At 35.8% G+C, this 23707-nt stretch overlaps 1 long non-coding RNA gene across 1 annotated transcript; it reads left to right on the forward strand.

The window, feature by feature from the left end:
* Window positions 1-864: 864 nt before the first annotated feature.
* Window positions 865-8419, forward strand: LOC131775406 (uncharacterized). Its single transcript, XR_009339460.2, has 4 exons — window positions 865-1095; window positions 2865-2948; window positions 3906-3997; window positions 7907-8419. It is a non-coding gene; the product is annotated as an uncharacterized lncRNA (long non-coding RNA).
* The last annotated feature ends 15288 nt before the right edge of the window (window positions 8420-23707 follow it).

Below are 23707 nucleotides of genomic sequence, written 5' to 3' on the forward strand. Positions count from 1 at the left end.
GCCGATAGCCAGAACTGTTCTTTTAACACTCAATTGCGGAAACGAAATGTCGGCAATCCCTCCTTGTCCAGAATCTTACAAGTCTTTAATGAAAGTCTACGTGACCAGAGACCCCTTCGATATTTCATTCTATCCAGGCCCCCATCGGTAAAGTCTACTTCGTTGTTTGGATATGATGTGGCGACTAAGGACACCGACATTAACTTTTTACATCTCCTCTCGACATATCACTTCATTTTCTAAAAGTTGAACGATTTTCTTTTCCCTCATTATTCTATGATCAACTCAGCTATTTGGCGACAACGCTACTATTCCAAAAATATGACTCGAGGGAGTAATTTTCTTAAGAAACTGTTGCTGCGTCGTTGGGGTAGTATAGCAAGGTAACTTAGTATTATCAACTGATTTGATGATATAGATTGGCCGCCGTAAAGACTTTTTTAAGCTGACGTTTCAAGCGTCAGCCCTTCTTCATACGCACTGGCTGCGATGAATTACTATTTATAACGACAACTTCCCTTTCATAAAGAAAAAAAAGTCCGATTTTCGCTTGTTTGATAGGAGTAACAGGACAACTTACGCAAGTTTTATAAGGCAATTCCTTAGATAATGAAGGAATTTTCATTTTTATTTATCCATTTTTTTTTTGTTTATTCCATCGGAGTTTTACGCAGTCATTCTACAACGATATTTACACTCTTCGAAATTTACCAAGTTCAAAATTAGCCATCATCTGGCCATCCCATTTTGTTTCATAATTGAACGACAGTGACCGAAGAGCCATTCGGTACTTTTCGGTGCGCCTTTCAAAGTCCGTAAACTCATTTAAATTACAAATAGATTTTAAAGGTTAATATTCATATTTTCTATCAGTCTTGCACGTGAGGAGAGCCAAACAAGTTCAAGAAATTTCAGCGTCTTTTGCAGCTTTTCTGCGGCCACAAAACACGTCACTTCCTCGTTATAGCCTTAGATACAGTTTGGTCCGTTCTGTCAAGTCCAGCGTGTGTTTCTTCGTTCGAAGTTGCTGAGTGGGGTGGCTCAAATTCGACGTCGAGGATTGATAGAGGTCATTTTGTCTCGAATTCTCCTTAGGTAAGTAAACCAAGTGTAAATACATATTAAATAAAAGTACAGTGTCCTGCCGTTGCCCTCAAAAATAAGTTCAAATTGTAGAGTAGGATACAAAAGGAAAAGAAGACATTAAATGATACAGAGTAAGACAACTCCCCAACTGCAGCCGCCATGACAGTTCTTACTGCGCCACGTGATTTTTGAGCAATGGTGAGAAATTTTTCCTTTGTGGTTAGTTTATTGATAGTTTTTTTATCGCTTTTTATTTCAATTCTCGTTTTTATTCTATATGCAGTCACTTATGCTCACACTATGTCAAAATTGGATTTGTTGTAAACGCTCTTGTTACTTCCCTGACACCCAACCATTGCCGCAAAACCAAACGCGTGATCGTGAAAACGTTTTGACGCAAAATCTTTTAGGAAACCAGAGGACTCAAGTCTCCATCTTAAAAAATGATGCTGTGAATGGCAAAAATTCCCGATTATGTTAAGTTAAGTATAGCACCGAATATTTCGCGCGGGTTCGAAGTCGGATCGAAGCCGTTTTAACCCCGACTGGGTTACCATCATTTGGGTGAGAAAATTAAATCCCAAAATTCCTCTCTCCAGCCAGGAATATCAATAGTTTAAATAGATATCAGTAAACTGTCAGATGAAAGATCTGTCGAAATACTTAAGAGAGCCCATCCAGGAGAAAAAGAGAGGCTCCCTGTATCTTCATGTCATCTTCACGTAACAAATACCGGTAGTAGCGATGGGAGTTATACTGTCGTGTGTAGCGAGTGGCTTTTATCTCGAATCACTTTCAGGGGATTTCGAATGTAACGTTACTTTACTGTCTAAGAATGGTACCTTAATGACCTCTTGTTTGACTTCTTTCGATCTAGACATCAATCTTTGTCATTCACAATAAACTGAAGTACATCTACCTACTAAAGAAGGGTATGCTGGTATTCGAGATAGATTCAAACTATATCTTCTGTTTTGGTTCTCTCTTCAGCAGAATGTCAAGCATAGAATGAGAACATTGCAAAATAGGAAATTCGAGGAAGGAAAGAGAATCTTTACAACGTCTAACACGGTCGTAAATCATTTTTTTATTCGGAATTTAGTAACTGCATTTGTGCGTCTGATCTGCTTCGAAGGCTTGGCCCTTTCGCTCCCACGATCACATTAGTAATTCTCTCTACTGTCTTCCATTCGATTATTTTTAAGTTGGTTTGGAGAAGTTGCTATTGGATCAAATGATATCCCCTTGTCGATATATTTTTTTTTACTCTCATCACTTGTCTGCTCGACATTGTATCAATATTGTAAGGAGAAATTCTGTCTTGGTCACTCACGGGAATTAAGGGTTAAACCAAGATTTAATGGACTTCAATCGAAAACTAAAGCAAAAGAAGAATTATCTAATATCTAAGTCTTTAGGGGCTTTTAGTTTGTGAATCATTCCTTTTATTTCTGTCGATGGCAAAACACTGGTGCCAAAGGAATACGTAATTGTTATCATGAATGACAATCCATCTGACCTATCTATTATAGCGGCGGTTTAGCCTATACCAAATATTCCGTTAATTTTGATATGTTTTAAGAGAACACTGATCTTGAAGTTGGGTAAAAAATGACATGTTTGTTGCAAGGGTTTGCCTTAAACTATTATTGTCAGGGGGTTTCTCTGATCAAGAATTATCCGTCATGTTTAGATACATTTTTAATTATCACGAGTACTTATCCGAAGAGAGGTGTAAATGTATTCTTATCATGTTTTTTTCTTTTCTCCCGGGGCAGCGTAAAGCATAGAATGAAAGCAATTACTGGAAATCGAGAGTTACATGAGAGGAAAATTAAAAGAAGGGAGTATCATCCAATAAGGTTTGTTTTGCAGTTTGTGTTGACTGTCTAACGTGTCTTTAGTTTGCAAGGCTGGTTTGCGTTTAATACCAAAAGACTTTGATTTTGCTTAAGTTTTGATGAACTGTGTGGAAGTCTGCACAGAGTTAAGGTGGCTGGAAACAGTTTTTCCGAGACCCCTACCGACTATATTCAAAACGCTCAAAATCTAACTTTGTCTCTTCGCAGTCGAACTAATTTCGTACACATGTTAACCAATGGATTGAAGTTTGAAATAATGGGCGTGACGCGGCAATCACAATTATTATGCTAACGTTATGGGGAAATCCCGTCAAACAGTGTTTGGGAACGGTCTCGGAAAATCCTCGATAGATTTCCTCACAAATTCTGGATTTTTTTTTTGAGGTAATGCCTCGCAAGAAATAGTCCACTGGAATATATATTGGAGACAAATACGAAGAACACGAAAAACCTTGCCACGTCTCATACTGATCGCTGGACAATTAGTAATTTTCCATCAAAACTCGAGACTCTTGCGGAAAGGAAATGTCTATTGTTATGAAAGTCAACTGATAGTCTTGAGATTGTTGCTCAATCAATTTCGGATGCTATGATCCAGTCCCCCATTAGTTTGACCCTTCAGCACACCCTGCTTTTCATCACTTAGTATCTTAGTTAAGAATTGACAATATACAAAAGTAGGAGAAACAAACTTTTACAAACGTTACAATATTGCTTTACTAACACCACTATTAAAACTAACAATGCCGCATTCTTAAAATATTTTTTTAATTGGGCTTCTTAGAACCATGGAAAGAGCCAAAACGTGCAAATATATCGTAATCGCGAATCGGAACCTAAATCGAGGAGAAATCATAGACGTGTTTAAAGTGACAGAAGTATTTTGTGCCATTTCTTTTCAAATAATATCTGTGTGCGTTTTATGTTTTTAATCAATATGCTTAATTGGATTTGCAGAGTCGATACAAGAGGATGAAAAAGGGTATCCCAAGAGGATTGGAGAAATGGAATGGAAACGAACAGAAAGATGAGAGAGAATTCGGCTAATTGTAAGTTGTTTCCATTTATTCATTGTTTTGCTTATAATTCAGAGCAAACCATTACAATGGGAATTTAAAAACATTGCCATAATAATCATTCTTCTGATGATTCTGTCGCTTTTTCTCGTTTTGCTTAGTCCTTGTCATAAAACCACACATTTCAAACACTTAATTGATTTCATAACAAAATGTCATAGTAAGTTGACCTGCATTTAGAAGATTTGCTACAAATTAAAGAAATTAAAAAACAATTGACAAATAAATACATTAACAAATAAGCAGTTTACAAAAAGGTATTTATATAAGAGCAATAGAAAACATAAAATTTGATCAATTTGATTTAATTTTGCAATCTTTAAGTTAAAAAATAACAATTTCAACATTGAGGAGGAATTTTCATTTTCCAGAATTTTAAAAAAAGATTGATTCATTTCTTCTTTAGTGTTTTTTTGATCAATTTGATTTAATTTTGCAATCTTTAAGTTAAAAAATAAAACAATTTCAACATTGAGGAGGAATTTTCATTTTCTAGAATATCAAAAAAGATTGATTCATTTCTTTTTTATTTAGTGTTCTTACTATAAAGTTTTATTTTCATTCCAATATCTCATTCCGAATTAAAGCCAGTTAAATTAAACCAGTTAAAAGGTCATTTCCAACTGATACATGCAATGGAAGATATGTTTAATGTTAGAACTTCGAAGAAACCATTACAGCGTGAATTGTAGTTGGACCGTTTAGGTATTCTGATGATTTCAGCGTTTTTTCTTGTCTTGTTTTTGTCAAACTCGAAGGATATCCCAGATTGTTACGAAACTACAAAAGTGGAAAATCATTACTATTGTAAGTTACGTTTTAATATTTGAGAAAAATTTCAAGGAATGTTCGCCAGCGCCGAAATAATTAAGGAAAAACATTTTTGTGCTTAAAAGTTACCTATCAATTTTCTAATAGAGAAAGAAAGGCTCAGAAAACAAATTGAGCTGATAAATCCAGTTAAAAGGTTATTTCAAATGAAAAAAAATTCATGAATGGAAAAGTTTCTGAATGTCGTAAAAGCTTCAATTAGTCAATCAATAACAACCACTGAGAATTGTTTCAACTTCGACAATTTACGTTCTAAATGAAGCCCTTTCATGAGAGAAAGCATGTGCAAAATATAAGTATTTAAAATTCTTCAATTGCTCCAAACAGATAAGGAAAAACTAACAGAAGATTTCCTAGCCTAAAAAATTTACTTCATAACTGTGACTGTCTTTTTTAATATGAATTGATCGTTGGTTATTTTTATATGGATGAAATTTCACGCCGACGCATCTTCTCTTTCAGAACGCATCTTCTCTCCATCATAAGATAAAACTTTTTAGGCAAATTAAATGCCTCAGAACAAAGAATGTGAGGGCTTTCGAGGACGGTAGAAGAACTTGTCCCTAATGTTTTCAATTAATTTTTAAAGTATCAAATCAACTTTTGAATAACAAAAACACATAATAATGAAAATATTTCTACAAATACGCACCCTTATTCTCTCTATTTCCGGCCATCCTCCGCTTAGCAAGGGCTTAAAAACTTACGTGGGAATACCTCTGTGAACATACTACAGTACCACAAAGAGGACTGGCATTTTAATCGACAAATGGGAAAATTGCAACTCTGTTTTTTTTTTCTTAAAAATCAGAAACAATTTTTTTTTGTTTAAATTTGGATACAAAGTTTTCATATCAAGGAGATCATTTGAACATTAACCAATTTCCGGGCGATGGAAGTTCACTCTAACCAACTGTTTTAAGTATTAATCATCAACGACCTTTTTATCAGGTGAAAAGTGTCGGAAGAAAATTTCAAATGAAATTAGTGAAGCAAAGTAATTTGCTCGATGTTTGATGTGTTGGAGGATTTGCTTGCGAACAAACCTTGATTAGTCTCCTTATTTTATAGAGTTAGAAAAAGAACTGTGGAAATAACAAATATATTCTTTAATTTCTCTCTTCGGCGACCCCCCCTACGGGTTGATTTCCTTCAACAACCGCCTTTCCAGGGAGGGCCTGAAACATTCCCACGTTACCTCTCCAACCCTTCCCTTTTCAATTCTGACGATTTGAAAAAAGTGTTTTTTAAATACAAATGAGTATATAAATTTTTTTCCTTTTTTTTTCCTTTATTATTTCAAAACAAGTTTGTTTAAGGAAAATTAATTATTTAATTATTTTTCAACCATGAAAAAAGGTTTTTAACTCGGAAATATCCTCTTTTAATTTTGTGTTTTTTTAAACGAAAACTAAGATTTCCAATCAGGAAAAGGTGCATATTTATCCCACCAAACTGTTGCTAAGTCGTTCCCATAATTCTCCAACATCCCTTAAAGGCATCAGCTCTGGCTAGCTCCCCATTCAGGAAGGACCTATTACTTCATTATATCATTAACCTCCTTCATCTATGCAAGCATGCTCGGCTACAACAGTTTAAATAGAAAAATGTATTGTTGGCAAATGTTTCTATACATGTCTAGAATTTGAAAACAAAGTTCTTCTCTGCATGTCGTGTGGTATTGATAAGGATACGGTTTCTAGCTTTGCAAAAAGAATTCTCGACAGAGAGATAATGATGAAGTTGTTTTCGAATTAAACCTTTTTCTAAAAAAAAGTCGATTTGATGTTCCATCTTGTACAGCAAAATAAAGTCTACATCGTTATCATTAAAGATTCCCGGTGAATAGAGATTATTCCACGGAAAGTGCGCACGAACGACTTTTATATTATATCATATTATACAAATACAAACAAATCATGATAATTAGGAAAAGGAACTACTGAAGCTGAAATATTTCTTAAATGGGAAATTCAATGAAAAAAAGGAATTCGTGTTCGATTTTGGACCATATTGAAGAGAATAGAAATCACTTGGAAATCAAGCAATTCACTTTAATAAAACCATGAAGATATTTTTGCAACAAATAAGACAGAATTGAACTCCATAATGACACATATTTTAACGTTATGAATCCTTTATCAGGTAAATTTTTAAACAAAAGGAGACCTAAAGAGTAAAATTTAAAAATGAATTTAAGACAGAAATTTGTTAGTTTTCAGGGAAAAAAATCAGTTTCCATTTATGTGTAAATCTTGCAAGAAAGGTTTCAGTGTGTTCCTCTGGTGCTTTGTTTATTAGCCAATCTGTCTATCACAGAGAGAAGATATTTTTGTTTTGAAATAAATTTGAGTTTATCTTATTGACATTACCTAATTTCTTAAGGATAAAATTTAACTAACTTTAGCAGACAAAGCGAAAAAAGTGTCCATCATCAGACAAATTTGAAACAAACGAGAAGTCTCTAAGAAAAAAGGATGAATGCCTGACTTCATTGATTTTTTTTTCCCAAAGATTTTCTTCTTTTATTGAGTTTACTTTTGCTTTTTATTTGCCATAGTGGTAATGCACATTACTTGGCTCGTTCGAGAACCATATCCTCTCTCGAACGTTAATCTTTAAAGGAACAGATATTATTTGATTTTTTAAGAGCATCGAGAATTTTTTTCTGAAAAGCAAAAAGAAAAAAAAGCACTCAAAATAAAATTCTCGAACCTCTTAAAATCAAATCAATTTCTGCTCCTTTTAAGATTAAAAGGAAAAACAAAAGCGACCGACGGGGCCTTACACCCCTTGGAGTTGCTTGAACAACTTAAATTAAACGACGGCGGGGATACGGCCGTCGATTAATTTGAATTGTGAAATGTGCACTACCGCTAGACCACAGAAGCTTTTGGTAATAGAATATGGCAAAATTACACTAGAAGTAGGTTCGCGCCCATTGTTGTAGAACAATAGGTTGTGCATTGCGATTGATTCTGGTTATAATCACCCTTCTGAAACCTGTAATTATATTGTGTTCACCATCCATTCTTGTTTTCTTTTTTGCAGGTTGCTTAAATTTAATTATTGAAGAAAGAAACGAGAGGAAATTTCCAGGGCTCTGCTTATTTAATTCAATAACAAGGATTGTCAAGTACAGTACAAAAAATTTTTACCCCTACTGTGAGCAGCGAAAATAAATGTTGAAATTTTATTCAAGTGTTACTTTACTAGTAAATGTTTTGTAGAAATCAAATCATAAGTGAGTAAGTCGATAGGGTTTTCAGGGACCGTCGTAGAGAAATCAAAATGTCTTTAAAAATGTGATTTGTTCAAAGTAATTTGCAAGTTTATTCCAAAAGTGCAAGTGAAAAATTGTTCAAAAATATGTCATTCTAGCAGTGGTAGTGTGACTGAAAATTCGTTTTAAAATCCCTCAAAGTTCAACAGTAGTAGTGAAAATAAAAAATTAGTTTTATACTCCGTCGAAGTCTAATAGTAGTAGTACTATTAAAAAAATATCGTTTTAAAATCTGTACAAATAAAAATTGTTCAAAGTCTAGCAGTATCAGTAATAATAAAAAGTTGTTGAAAAATCTGTAAAAGCACTAATAAAAAGTAGTTCACAAATCAGTCTTGCAGTAGTAGTAATATAAATAAAACGTTGTTAGAAAAATCATTCAAGGTTAATCAGTACTAAGAAACAGTTCAAATAGTAGTAATCAGAAAAAGGAAGTACAAAACATCAGTCAAAGTCTAGCATCAGTAGTACTAAGAAAATGTAGAGCAAAAATCTGTCAAGGTTTAGCAGTAGTTCGACTAATAAAAAGGAGTTCAAAACATCAGTCATAGTCTAGTAGTCGTAGTAGTGCTAAGAAGAAAGTAACTCAAAACATCAATCATAGTCTAGTAGTCGTAGTAGTGCTAAGAAAAAAGTAGCTCAAAACATCAGTCATAGTCTAGTAGTCGTAGTAGTGCTAAGAAGAAAGTAGCTCAAAACATCTGTCAAAGTCCAGCAGTCGTAGTAGTGCTAAGAAAAAAGTAGCTCAAAACATCAGTCATAGTCTAGCAGTCGCAGTAGTGCTAAGAAGAAAGTAGCTCAAAACATCAGTCATAGTCTAGTAGTCGTAGTAGTACTAAGAACATCAGGTTAAGTAAGTAGTTCTAAGTAGCTCAAAACATCAGTCAAAGTCTAGTAGTCGTAGTAGTGCTAAGAAGAAAGTAGCTCAAAACATCAGTCATAGTCTAGTAGTCGTAATAGTGCTAAGAAGAAAGTAGCTCAAAACATCAGTCAAAGTCTAGTAGTCGTAGTAGTGCTAAGAAGAAAGTAGGTCAAAACATCAGTCAAAGTCTAGTAGTCGTAGTAGTGCTAAGAAGAAAGTAGGTCAAAACATCAGTCAAAGTCTAGTAGTCGTAGTAGTGCTAAGAAGAAAGTAGCTCAAAACATCAGTCATAGTCTAGTTGTCGTAGTAGTGCTAAGAAGAAAGTAGCTCAAAACATCAGTCATAGTCTAGGAGTCGCAGTAGTGCTAAGAAGAAAGTAGCTCAAAACATCAGTCAAAGTCTAGGAGTCGTAGTAGTGCTAAGAAGAAAGTAGCTCAAAACATCAGTCAAAGTCTAGAAGTCGTAGTAGTGCTAAGAAGAAAGTAGCTCAAAACATCAGTCATAGTCTAGCAGTCGTAGTAGTGCTAAGAAGAAAGTAGCTCAAAACATCAGTCAAAGTCTAGCAGTCCTAGTAGTGCTAAGAAGAAAGTAGTTCAAAACATCAGTCAAAGTCTAGCAGTCGTAGTAGTGCTAAGAAGAAAGTAGCTCAAAACATCAGTCAAAGTCTAGCAGTCGTAGTAGTGCTAAGAAGAAAGTAGTTCAAAACATCAGTCAAAGTCTAGTAGTCGTAGTAGTGCTAAGAAGAAAGTAGTTCAAAACATCAGTCATAGTCTAGTAGTCGTAGTAGTGCTAAGAAGAAAGTAGCTCAAAACATCAGACATAGTCTAGTAGTCGTAGTAGTGCTAAGAAGAAAGTAGCTCAAAACATCAGTCAAAGTCTAGCAGTCGTAGTAGTGCTAAGAAGAAAGTAGTTCAAAACATCAGTCAAAGTCTAGCAGTCGTAGTAGTGCTAAGAAGAAAGTAGCTCAAAACATCAGTCAAAGTCTAGTAGTCGTAGTAGTGCTAAGAAGAAAGTAGTTCAAAACATCAGTCAAAGTCTAGTAGTCGTAGTAGTGCTAAGAAGAAAGTAGCCCAAAACATCAGTCATAGTCTAGCAGTCGTAGTAGTGCTAAGAAGAAAGTAGCTCAAAACATCAGTCATAGTCTAGTAGTCGTAGTAGTGCTAAGAAGAAAGTAACTCAAAACATCAGTCAAAGTCTAGTAGTCGTAGTAGTGCTAAGAAGAAAGTAGCTAGCAGTAGTCTAGCAGTCGTAGTAGTGCTAAGAAGAAAGTAGCTCAAAACATCAGTCATAGTCTAGTAGTCGTAGTAGTGCTAAGAAGAAGGTAACTCAAAACATCAGTCAAAGTCTAGTAGTCGTAGTAGTGCTAAGAAGAAAGTAGCTCAAAACATCAGTCAAAGTCTAGCAGTCGTAGTAGTGCTAAGAAGAAAGTAGTTCAAAACATCAGTCATAGTCTAGTAGCCGTAGTAGTGCTAAGAAGAAAGTAGTTCAAAACATCAGTCAAAGTCTAGTAGTCGTAGTCGTGCTAAGAAGAAAGTAGCTCAAAACATCAGTCATAGTCTAGCAGTCGTAGTAGTGCTAAGAAGAAAGTAGTTCAAAACATCAGTCATAGTCTAGTAGTCGTAGTCGTGCTAAGAAGAAAGTAGCTCAAAACATCAGTCAAAGTCTAGTAGTCGTAGTAGTGCTAAGAAGAAAGTAGCTCAAAACATCAGTCAAAGTCTAGTAGTCGTAGTAGTGCTAAGAAGAAAGTAGCTCAAAACATCAGTCATAGTCTAGCAGTCGTAGTAGTGCTAAGAAGAAAGTAGCTCAAAACATCAGTCATAGTCTAGTAGTCGTAGTAGTGCTAAGAAGAAAGTAACTCAAAACATCAGTCAAAGTCTAGTAGTCGTAGTAGTGCTAAGAAGAAAGTAGCTAGCAGTAGTCTAGCAGTCGTAGTAGTGCTAAGAAGAAAGTAGCTCAAAACATCAGTCATAGTCTAGTAGTCGTAGTAGTGCTAAGAAGAAAGTAACTCAAAACATCAGTCAAAGTCTAGTAGTCGTAGTAGTGCTAAGAAGAAAGTAGCTCAAAACATCAGTCAAAGTCTAGCAGTCGTAGTAGTGCTAAGAAGAAAGTAGTTCAAAACATCAGTCATAGTCTAGTAGCCGTAGTAGTGCTAAGAAGAAAGTAGTTCAAAACATCAGTCAAAGTCTAGTAGTCGTAGTCGTGCTAAGAAGAAAGTAGCTCAAAACATCAGTCATAGTCTAGCAGTCGTAGTAGTGCTAAGAAGAAAGTAGTTCAAAACATCAGTCATAGTCTAGTAGTCGTAGTAGTGCTAAGAAGAAAGTAGCTCAAAACATCAGTCAAAGTCTAGTAGTTGTAGTAGTGCTAAGAAGAAAGTAGCTCAAAACATCAGTCATAGTCTAGTAGTCGTAGTAGTGCTAAGAAGAAAGTAGCTCAAAACATCAGTCATAGTCTAGTAGTCGTAGTAGTGCTAAGAAGAAAGTAGTTCAAAACATCAGTCAAAGTCTAGTAGTCGTCGTAGTACTAAGAAGAAAGTAGCTCAAAACATCAGTCATAGTCTAGCAGTCGTAGTAGTGCTAAGAAGAAAGTAGCTCAAAACATCAGTCATAGTCTAGCAGTCGTAGTAGTCCTAAGAAGAAAGTAGCTCAAAACATCAGTCATAGTCTAGTAGTCGTAGTAGTGCTAAGAAGAAAGTAGCTTAAAACATCAGTCATAGTCTAATTGTAGTAAGTAGTTAAGAAATCTGTCAAAGTCCATCAGTTATATTACTACGAAAAAGTACTTTAAAAATCAGTCAGTATGGTAGTAGTAATGGTAGTTAAAAAATCAGTCAAAGTCCAGTAGTAGTAGTACTTATAAATAGAGGTTCAAAAACCAGTCAAAGTGTAGCAGTAGCAGTACTATTAAACAGTTGTTCAATAAAACTTTGAAATTCAAGCTGTAATGGTGTAAGTGAAAAGTAGGTCAAAATGTAGAAGTAAACGTGTAAATGAAAAGTAGTTCTCTAATCTGTCAAAGTGTCCTTCTATTTTTACTCAAATGAAAGGGATTTGTAGTATAGCTGCAGTTTTAGTAAGAGGACGGAATAGTCAACATCAAAAACAATACGATATAAGTCACAGTCTCGGCTCAAAAGTTTATTTTTTATTTGGAAATGTCTTGAACCTCCTTCTTGTCAGTGTTCAAACCTTAAAGAGATCGAAAACAGATATTTAATTTTGAAAGATCACCACAACAATCGCTTACAGAGTTAAACTACAAATCTTACTTGGGAAAAATCTAACACTTGAAAGTACCATTGAAAATGCCAATTAAGTGTTTTATGTTAATTCTGGTTTGCGCACTTTTCTCGGTCTCTCGTGTAACCCTTTGCATTAAACTCATACTAATTATTTCTTAATCCGAATTTTGACCTTGAGTGGCCAGAACTATTTTGGGCTGGAAAATCTTACCATAAAGTCAAAGAACATTTATTTAGAGGAGAACAAATTAAGTCACGTCAAGCTCGAAACGTTTCGCGCATACAAAGAAATTCCAATCATGCGCATATTAAACATTTCCACGAGGGTGATACGTGTACTGGGTAAAACCTATTGTTTCTCTTAACAATGGGAGCAAACCTACTTCTAGTGTAATTTTGCCATGTCCTCTTACCAAAAGCTTCTGTGGTCTAGCGGTAGTGCACATTTAACATGTCAAATTAAACGGCGGCTGTATCCCCCAGCCGTCGTTTAATTTAATTGTTAAAGCACCTCGGAGGGGCTCAGGCCCCGTTGGTCAGTATTCTTTTTCTTTTTAATCTTTAAAGAAGAAGAATTTTATTTAATTTTAAGATCTCCGAAAATTTTTTTTCGAGGATTTTTCGAGAAAATTTTTTTTCTAGGAATTTTTTCCTCAAGAAAAAAAAATCCTCGAAAAAAAATTTTCTCGAAAAATCCTCGAAAAAAAATTTTCGGAGAGCTTAAAATTAAAAAGATTCTTATTGAAAGAGTAAAAGAAAATTTATAACTTGGAATAAACAACAGCAGGGTAAAACGGCCGCCATGTCGTGCGCCGAAGTCATACAAAAAACGTAGAGGAACACAGTTACCAAAGTGATTAAAATAAGAAACCATTAAAATAACTGGAGAACGAGAGGATCTTTGCATTGTTTCTGGTATAAATAGTACTTCAGTAAAGGTACAAATGAGTTATAATTTAAGCAAAATTGGACAGGGATCAACTTCGGGAAATAAATTATTAAGAAAAACAGTTGGTTCTGCAAAATGTGCACCGTGAAAAGATTTTCCATAAAATGAAAACATATGAAGTAATCTGCAGTCTTATCAAATGTTGGTACTTGAAAACTAAAAAGTAAATGAAAAAAAAATCGAAAAAAAATTAGAAATCCATCCTCTCCTCACTAATTAAATGCAGTCACAACTTTTGCTTCGTGGTTTTCCGTTTTGTTTTTATACATCAATCAAAACGGTAGCGAGAATGAATCTCATCCTTAAGAAATTGGATAAGAAATTGAATAATAAAATACTAAATAATACTAAATAATAAAAAACGTTATTTGAAACTATGACCAAGTGGTCAGCTGTTGATGTTTTGAGATTCAACTTCAATAAAAACTAGGCAGTGCCCCCATCGGATTGAAAAGCAATCAATTAATTCGTAAGGCTGAGATGTCCTGCTCGTGAATACATGTACGCATTTTACACTTGCGCGCAGAAGCATTTTTTGGATTAAAAAAAGTACCGTTATTAAAACCTTTTTATGGAAAGTCATAAAAAAATCCATTGACTATTATACGCTGAATTTACCTCGTCAAAGAAATGCAAGGGATAAAGAATGTTTAGCACCTATTATATGGGGGTAACACTTTTCAGGACTTACGCTTTATCTTGGCTTTATCTTGGCTAACTGTAGCACGTTTTCCTTAGCAATTATGACTAATAATTCAGAACCCCCACAGAAAGAGTGTAAATTGGAAAAAAAATCAACCCACATGGAACATTTAGTGGAAAGGCTATGAAATATCAGTAAACTTCCCAATTTTTTCTGTAATTAAAAACACCAAAAAGGAATCACTTGTTCTTAAATAAATACAGGAAAACATGAGACATCAAACGAATTACTCTTCCTTGCTAAATGCACTCACAGATTTTGCTCCGAGGGTTTCGTTTACTCTAAAAACGTTCTAGTATGAAGATACATGATTTGGAAGAGAAGCTACTGAAATGAAATCTCATCCTTAAGTAGTTGAATAATGCCAAATTCATCGCAAAAACTCCATTCAGTTCTTAAGTAAATTTCACGTCAAAGCGTAATTGAGAGTATTTGTGAATTTCAATTTTTTCGGTTTTGTAATCAATTTTTTACGTGTAAAGAATTTTTCAGCAACACCTTTGAATTACAATTTTTCCCTTTTTCATGAACCTCATAAAACTTGAAAAGTTGGTTTTCCGAAAATGTCACTAGTAATAATTTCTGCTTTATAACAATGGTATTTTTTCAGAAACGCTCGTGACTCACGATTGCTCCCTTTCCTCTTAAAACGTACTATTTTCATCACAAAATTCCCTTGGTGAGTTCTAGTAGCTAAGTTGAGAAATCTCTTTCATGATACAAAAGCCTGGGTTTTTAAGGTAGTATCAAAATACATATCTACCTTTCTTGTTTCTCTTGTCAAAAAAAATCACTCCCGGCCTTTTCAAAACTTTTCAACCGACAAGTTTAATTGTAGAAGAGGAAATCGTTCCTTTTGCTTTCGCATTTTGAAGCACCAGTCGTCATCATTTTCCGTTTTGCTGATGTGTACTTCCATAGGGAATATACCGTTATCTTTCATGAAAGAACTCTTCATGAAAAAGTCTAAGATTAATTCTAAGCACATATTAAATTTAAAGAAAGCTTTGAGTTAATAAGTTAAATTTCATAGGGATGGTTCACAACCTTGCTCGTCTTAAGATGAGGTTACAAGCGTTCTGATTTTTGGTTTGTTTGTTTATCTTTCCTTTTAGTACCATGCTTGCAGAAACAAATGTAGCCAGTACTTTGGGATTTTTCTACGAGGAGAGTGGTTCCAAAAATTCCACCTTTCAGAGACACTTAACAGAAAGATTTCTGCCGCTTATAATCTCTGGGCTGATATAACTTTGTAAGAGGTTTTCGGAGGGCTTACATCCCAGGAAGATTGTAACCAGAATAGAGAAATCACTTCGAAACGAACTATAGAAGTACTGATCAAAAATACGTTTTGCCTTCACTAGCTTTTAATTAAACTTCAAAAGGTTGACATAAATCGAATTTATTTCTATAGATTTTAAAGAGAATTAAATTTGTAGTTATCGTAGGAGTTGATGATATTAAAAAGTAATAAGCTTATTTTCTACAAATATTTTCCACATTATCTGTTTGAAGTAGTACAGAGTTCCTCAAAACAGGAAAAGCTAGATGTAGGGCTTACGATTGAACGGTGCTTTTTTCGTTCGCAAGCCGACGGGCCTATAACCAGGGGGGGAGGGGGGCTTATAAGTGGGAGGGGGTTATAAGCGGCAGTTTAGAGTATTCGTATTTCTAACGAAAGTTTAGTTGCTCTTCCCTCGCGTAAAAGTAAGTTAAAAAAATAAAAGGAAATGTAATTTCTTCTATAAGAAATACTGAAAACTCATCAGCTTTCCAACAAATTCCTTTTCCTCAATTAAAAGAATTCACATTCCAAACTCCGAGGTTTTAAAACCTTGTTTTTGTATCCATAACTTAAAGTGAAACTGAAATTTAATTTCAATTTGTCCATCAGTTTCCAAAAGTTATCCATAGTTCGAAAGTAAATATTTGTTTCTAGGATATCCTCGATGTTCCTTGAAAAGTTGTATTCATTTTTGGTCAATAAAAGTTTTTTTTTCAAACAGATACCTGCCTTTATTCGAACACTCACATTGCACGATCTCGAACAATCCTTTTTGAGGTTAAAAATGTATACAATTTAACTTCAAACATATTAAGTTGTCTTCAATGTTTTTTGATTAGTCAAAAATGTCCCCGAAATTTAGCAATTTATCACGTCTATGAACTTATTTCCGATGAAAAATATGTTCACATTTGGTTCTATAACATATTTGAGTTACATGGGCGCAATTTCAAACTTGATGTAAATACTATCTCCAATTTCCATTTAGAAATATCGCTGTTTTACCAACTTTCCCTCTGTCATTTTGCAGAATATTTTTTTCAAATTCCATTGGCACTGTGGTTTATTTGTTTGAAGAGTTTCTACCGGGAGAAAATTGTAATTACCACGGTTTTGATGATTCAGTATTAAAACTTTTGGAACAATCTGTAATATTCCTGGAGCTTAGCAATTAGAGGCGAAACGGAAAATGAAAATGAAGTGTCTTTACAACGACTTAATTTTTTGTAATGGTTTAACTAATGGTAGCATTCGCAGACAAGTTTAGCCACGTTCTCCAAGCTACATTGTAATGGATTTCCTTGATTTATGTGTCCATCAATTCCAAGCTTCAATATCCACCTCAAGCAAGCCTCAGGGTATCTGAACTTTTGAAGATTGGCTCGTTTAAATTCCCTCCCCCCCGGGGCTCAAATGCCCCACCCAAGAGGCGGATTTGATACCTTTTTTTTCTTTCTAAATGAAAAAATTTGCAAGCTTGACTTAACCCATGGTTATTCGACTGGAGGCATTTCCCGCGTAAAGTGTACGGTCGAGAGCGATTTTATTTACCGGATTATATTTTGAGACCTCACGAAGCCATCTTCTGGAAAATCTCATTGTCTAATTAGACCGGCACAGAGACCAAATTCGTAGGCGCGCTTGAGACCTGCTGGGGGGACAGAACGTATTGCAGTCGTCGAGGAATCTACGGAACAATTCGTTCTTTGCAAAAGCATTCGACCTGATTTTACATTAACTTTTCGTTAGCACACACCAGTGCTTTTTTGGGTCAAGATTGGATCCCTTTTCTCTAGAAAGCTCAGCCGATCGATCGAAGACTTCGGCCTACATGATGAGATCGCGCCAAGTGATTCGAATCTAAGATTTATTGTGTTTTCTTAATTGAAATTCGAGCATAGATGAAGTATTAATTATTTGGGTGAACCTTTAACTTATAACCAACAGGTTTGCGTAACTGCATAGACACCTACCGACTGCAAGCGTTAATGTAATTCTCTACACCGACAGAAATATAGCGCCTCCGTAGAATGCATGCTGCGGATTTTCTTCGGGGTCAAAGCTCCTCACGATATTGATATAGAGCGCCAGGCTACACTGGTTTCCTCTCTGAGCATTTGGTAAATTTTCTGAATTGTCAACAGCCGAAGTAAAAGATGGAACGTATTACCTGGCATGAGAGATGTGATATCATATGTAGTTTAAAGAGATTGTTGGAAAAAGGACAAAAGTGCACGCAACAATCTCGAAAGGTAATCTGGGTATCCAGTAATTGATTAATTTTTATAAAGTGAAGTGAAGTCAATAAGCAAATTCGTCAAACCGGTAATGCTTCGTCCTTACAGTGGCGAAATGGTTTGGAATAGTTCAAACAATGACAGCGTACAATGAGTGTTTTGGTGTCGCTCTCTATGTTTAATTGTCATGATTTACTTTGAACTACCAGTAAAACAACACATTAAAGAACTTACGTCTCGCTTCGCTCTTTCACATCCCTCCGTTCATTCCACATTCCACCTTTCCAGTCTTCTTTTTCAACCCCACTTTTTATTTCCTTCTCACGACTCTGTAAAGTCGACAAATGCATTGATTAAGTAACATTCAACGAGCGTCCGCGTTAAGAATGGCCTCTAGGCAAAGGAATGTTGGAAAAGATGCAGATTGATCCTGCTTAACTTTCTTGACGCAAACTTATTTATCGGTAGATTTTATCACTCATCTCCATCAATTTTTCCTCATTTTTTTGCTCAAGGAAATAAGTTTAAAGGGTTATTTTAAGGGCTGGCTTCTCACTTTTGACGACCTTCGAGGCGCATTTTCCATGTTTTCATTGTAGCTTGTTCATGCCATCTATCAGCTACAAAATATACATTCGATTGCTAAAACATTGACACCTAAAAAAGCGCGATTCATGAACGATGAGACCCAACGGCTTTATGGGAAATGTTAGCACTGTTACATGATCAGTGTTTGATTAATCATTGTTTACTGCAAATCTTTGTTTAGGATAATTTTTTTCTCTATGGAAAGCGCGAGAGGCTTCTACCTTTTACACGGGCAACTAATTGTGCAAATCTTGTCATTATCTTGCGCCCATAAAGACGTTGGGTCTCGTTGCTTACCCTTTTTGGTTGTCAATGTTTTTCCTATCAAGCATATGAAGATATCCATGTTAATGGCTTTGGCTCTCACCTACAAGTCCGCAGTCTATGTGATCAGTCCTGTTTCTTCCATCATCAAATTACCGCAGTTCTGAAGACACGAACCAAACAATGTATATATTCAAAATAAGACGCCACATTCATTTGTAGTTTCTTTTTTATTTGTTCATAAAAATTGTTTAAGCTGTACAAATTTGTAACTAACAGCACCGAAAGTCTAACCATAAATCTCAGTGTAAAAAAAAAAAAAAAAAAATCCAAGTGGTACAGATACTTGTGAGGTAACTCAATAAGCCCAGAGCACAAAGGCACAAGGTACATGTATTGCTAAACTGTGAACGAAAGAATAAACAAAACTCTAAGACGTAATAAATTTTATTGCAGGAGTTTTCCTTTTTGACTTTAAAAAGATTTGAGGCGATGTTATAAGAAAAGTCGAAGTACGAGAATTAAACGTAACGCCGACTTCAGCAAATAACCTATGAGAATTCTGCAAATGATTCATTTGAGAGACGTGTTTGGACTAGACCTTTGAAGAAGAGAACTTTAAAACGAATTTCTCTCTCACCTCGTGTAACGTCACTGGTATTCTGCCAAAGCACACCATTAACTCCATATTTGGGCTGCTGAATCTGGGATAAGGAAGAAGTCGTCTTAAAAATACTTTTAGAAGTAGTTACGACTGCAGAAACCGGCAGAATACGTCAAGTTTCTGTTCGAAGAAGCAAAACACGGTGACTCCATGAACAGAATTTGAACCACATGTCACACTGACTCAAGGTGTGAGGCAAACATGAATGAATAATTAATTTTTGCGACAATTTTTATCTCGCCCTTCGCTCCCTGCATAAATAAATCACAAAAATTTCCGAGAGGTTCATATTTGCCCCAATGATTCTTTGGTAGAATCACATTTAAAAGGGAAGGGAGGAAGAGTAATTGTTTGAAGAGAGATTTATCTATTTTTTTTACATTTGAAAAGGTTTGCACTTGTCTAGCAGACTACTCCGGGGGAGAGGGTGGGGAAGGGTAGGGGAGGGGTAAGGGTTAAGGGGTTATCGTTCTTTCTTATTTCGGTATCCAAAATTTAGGATTTCTGCTATAGTTTTACAAGACCATTATTTTCAGTTTCCAGTGCTCCAAAGTGCGATCGTTAAGTTAACTACTTAAGTTTCATTCTAATTTCATAATTCTAAATCTGGCAAGTTGTACGCGTACAACGACATCTGTTGACATCAGTTGATATTGATGAACCCTGTTGTGAAATCAGTCATTCGTTCCAAGATGAACATCAATCGTATTCCATTACCCTAATTGATAATTTATGCAGTCCTAGTGGCTGACTGTGTAAACTATTTTACCCAACAACGGATAGTAAATGCTTCAAGCTCTAGGAAAGCGGAGGAGGGTTTACACGTGACGCATGATTAAGGCTAAAATTGATATAAACGTGACACGTGAATTTCAAAGAAAGGCGAGCGTGATTCGTGAATTTATGAACGAGCGTGAGGCGTTCTCACATTTTATCGGCTTTTTTACAAACATGCGATACTGGGAAATTTTGATGCACCAATTATTCTGAAATTGAGGGCTTTCCTTTGTTCGGAGTGATATACTTGTCTATTTTCTTTGAAGTACGTGCCAACGAATTTCAAATACCTTTAGCGAAGTTTTGTAGTTAAACTACAAAACATACCAATTCAATTTCTGATGTTCAAAGAAGGTATCTAAGTAACTTCCATGTCAACAGAAGCAGTCTCTTTGAGACCAATCCAGTTATCAGCTCCCGAGTATAACCTAGATTAAAACAAACAAACAAACAAAAAAAAAACAAAAATGTCCAATTGCGTGAGTACCATCCGTCAGAATAAAATCTACCAGAAGTTATAAATGCATCTGTAACAGTGCGTAAGATATCGAGGCAATGATCTATCAAAACAGAAAGCTAACAATGCGCATGACACTTAAGTGACGATCGATCAAAAGAGAAAGCAAACAGCGCGTGAGATACAATCATAGCACTCAGAAAAAAAAATCCTAACAGTGTGTGAGATACTAACGATCAATCAAAGTGGAAGGTAACAGTACACAAGATATTTAAATAACATTCGATCAAAAGAGAAAGCTAAAAGTGCACGAGATAGTAAATGACGATCTACAGCAAGAGAATCTTACAGTGCGCAAGATACTAACGTAACAATCCAACAGAAGATGATGTTTACAATGCGCGAGATATAGAGGATATTACATGGCCGCGCGGGGATACGAATTTTATCTTCGAGTACTGAAAGTATCTCTCACAAGTGATGAAATTTCAGAAGAACCGGCCGCGCGCCTGAGTAGAAAGCTCTCTTTTTGTCGGCTAATTATGTTAGTAACCATGGCGACACCAATATCCTCACTCGTGAAAGATAAAAATAGTCTCTTCACTGCGCGCGATGAAGTCATGTTTTTTTAGGAAAAAGGAAAAATCCTGGTATCTATATAATAAACTAACGTAACAATCCAAGGAAAGGGAATCTTTACAGTTCGCGAGATACTAACGTAACAATCTAGCAGAGAAGGATCTTTACAACGCGCAAAATACTAACATAACAATACAACAAAAGGGAATCTTTACAGTGCTCGAGATACAAACGTAACAATCCAACGGAAGAAAATCTTTACCATGCGCGATATACTATTATAAAATAATTCAAATAGTACGCGCGCTCTGATTGGCCATAAAACCATTTTACATAAGCGTATGTAAACACGGTTTTCGTTCTTCTTTCATTAGTTATTTTATAAAAGAAATGTAAAATGGTTTCCGTGTTTACATAGCCTGATGTAAACACTTGGGAGGTTGGGAGAACACTCGATAAGCTAATAAACCACTCCACTTCGCGTCGTGGTTTCCTACGCTTATCTCGTGTTCTCCCAACCTCCCAAGTGTTTACATCAGGCTATGTAAACACGGAAACCATTTTACATTTCTTCAACGTAACAATCTAACAAAAGGAAATCTTTTCAATGCGTGAGATACTAACGTAACAATCCAACAGAAGAGAATCTTTACAGTGCGCGAGTTACTAACGTAACAATCTAACAAAAAAAAAATCTTTTCAATGCGTGAGATACTAACGTAACAATCCAACAGAAGAGAATCTTTACAGTGCGCGAGATACTAACGTAACAATCCAACTACAGGGAATCTTTACAGTGCGCGAGATACTAACGTAACAATCCAACAGAAGAGAATCTTTACAATGCGCGAGATACTAACGTAACAATCCAACAGAGGAGAATCTTTACAGTGCGCGAGATACTAACGTAACAATCCAACAGAAGAGAATCTTTACAGTACGCGAGATACTAACATAGCCCAACAGAAGAGAATCTTTACAGTGCGCGAGATACTAACGTAACAATCCAACAGAAGATAATCTTTACAACGCGCGAGATACTAACGTAACAATCCAACAGAAGATAATCTTTACAACGCGCAAGATACTAACGTAACAATCCAACAGAAGATAATCTTTACAACGCGCGAGATACTAACGTAACAATCCAACAGAAGAGTCTTTTCAATGCGCAAGATACTAACGTAACAATCCAACAGAAGAGAGTCTTTCCAATGCGCAAGATACTAACGTAACAATCCAGCAGAAGAGAGTCTTTTCAATGCGCGAGATACTAACGTAACAATCCAACAGAAGAGTCTTTTCAATGCACAAGATACTAACGTAACAATCCAAGAAAGGGGAATCTTACAGTGCGCGAGATACTAACGTAACAATCCACCAGAAGAGTCTTTTCAATGCGCAAGATACTAACGTAACAATCCAAGAAAGGAGAATCTTACAGTATGCGAGATAATAACGTACAATCCAGCAAAAGGGAATCTTTATAGAGCGCGAGATACTGGCGTAACAATCCAGCAGAAGAGGATCTTTTCAACGGCAAGATACTAACGTAACAATCCAACAGAAGAGAGTCTTTTCAATGCGCAAGATACTAACGTAACAATCCAACAAAAGAGAGTCTTTTCAATGCGCAAGATACTAACGTAACAATCCAACAAAGGGGAATCTTTACAATGCGCCAGATACTAACATATCAATCCAGCAAAAGGGAATCTTTATAGAGCGCGAGATACTGACATAACAATCCAACAGTAGAGAATCGTTACAATCCGCGAGATGCTAACGTGCAATCGAACAAAAGGGAATCTTTACAGTGCTCGAGATACTAACGTAACAATCCAACAATAGGGAATCTTTACGGACCGCGAGATACTAACGTAACAATCCAACAGAAAAGAATCTTAACAACGCGCGAGATACTAATATAACAATCCAACTACAGGGAATCTTTACTGTACGCGAGATACTAACGTAATAATCCAACAGAAGAGAATCTTTTCAATGCACGAGATACTAACGTAATAATCCAACAGAAGAGAATCTTTTCAATGCGCGAGATACTAACGTAATAATCCAACAGAAGAGAATCTTTTCAATGCGCGAGATACTTACGTAATAATCCAACAGAAGAGAATCTTTTCAATGCGCGAGATACTAACGTAATTATCCAACAGAAGAGAATCTTTTCAATGCACGAGATACTAACGTAACAATCCAACAAAAGGGAATCTTTACAGAGTGCGAGATACTAACATAACAATCCAACAAAAGGGAATCTTTACAGAGTGCGAGATGCTAACGTAACAATCCAACAGAAGAGAATCTTTACAGTGCTCGAGATACTAACGTAACAATCCAACAGAAGAGAATCTTTACAACGCGCGAGATACTAACAAAACAATCCAACTAAAGGGAATCTTTACAATGCGCGAGATACTAAAGTAACAATCCAACAGAAGAGAATCTTTACAGTGCGCGAGATACTAACGTAACAATCCAACAGAAGAGAATCTTTTCAATGCGCAAGATACTAACGTAGCAATCCAACAAAAGGGATTCTTTACAGTGCTCGAGATACTAATGTAGCAATCCAACAGGAGAATTTTTACAATGCGCGAGGTACTGACGTAACAATCCAGCAGAAGAGAATCTTGGCAGTGCGCGAGATACTAACATAACCCAACAGAAGAGAATCTTTACAGTGCGCGAGATACTAACGTAACGATCCAACAGAAGAGAATCTTTACAGTGCGTGAGATACTAACGTTACAATCCGAGTAAAGGGAATCTTTACAGTGCGCGAGATCAGTTAACGTAACAATCTAACTAAAAGGAATCTTTAAGGTGCGCGAGATACTAACGTAACAATCAAACAAATGAGAACCTTTACAGTGCGTGTACGCCCCCATAGCTTGACCTGGCGAAGTGAACTACCAGTAGGTTTGAAAAAACAAAACAACACA

Source organism: Pocillopora verrucosa, chromosome 9, assembly GCF_036669915.1.
Source record: "Pocillopora verrucosa isolate sample1 chromosome 9, ASM3666991v2, whole genome shotgun sequence".
Taxonomy (NCBI): domain Eukaryota; kingdom Metazoa; phylum Cnidaria; class Anthozoa; order Scleractinia; family Pocilloporidae; genus Pocillopora; species Pocillopora verrucosa.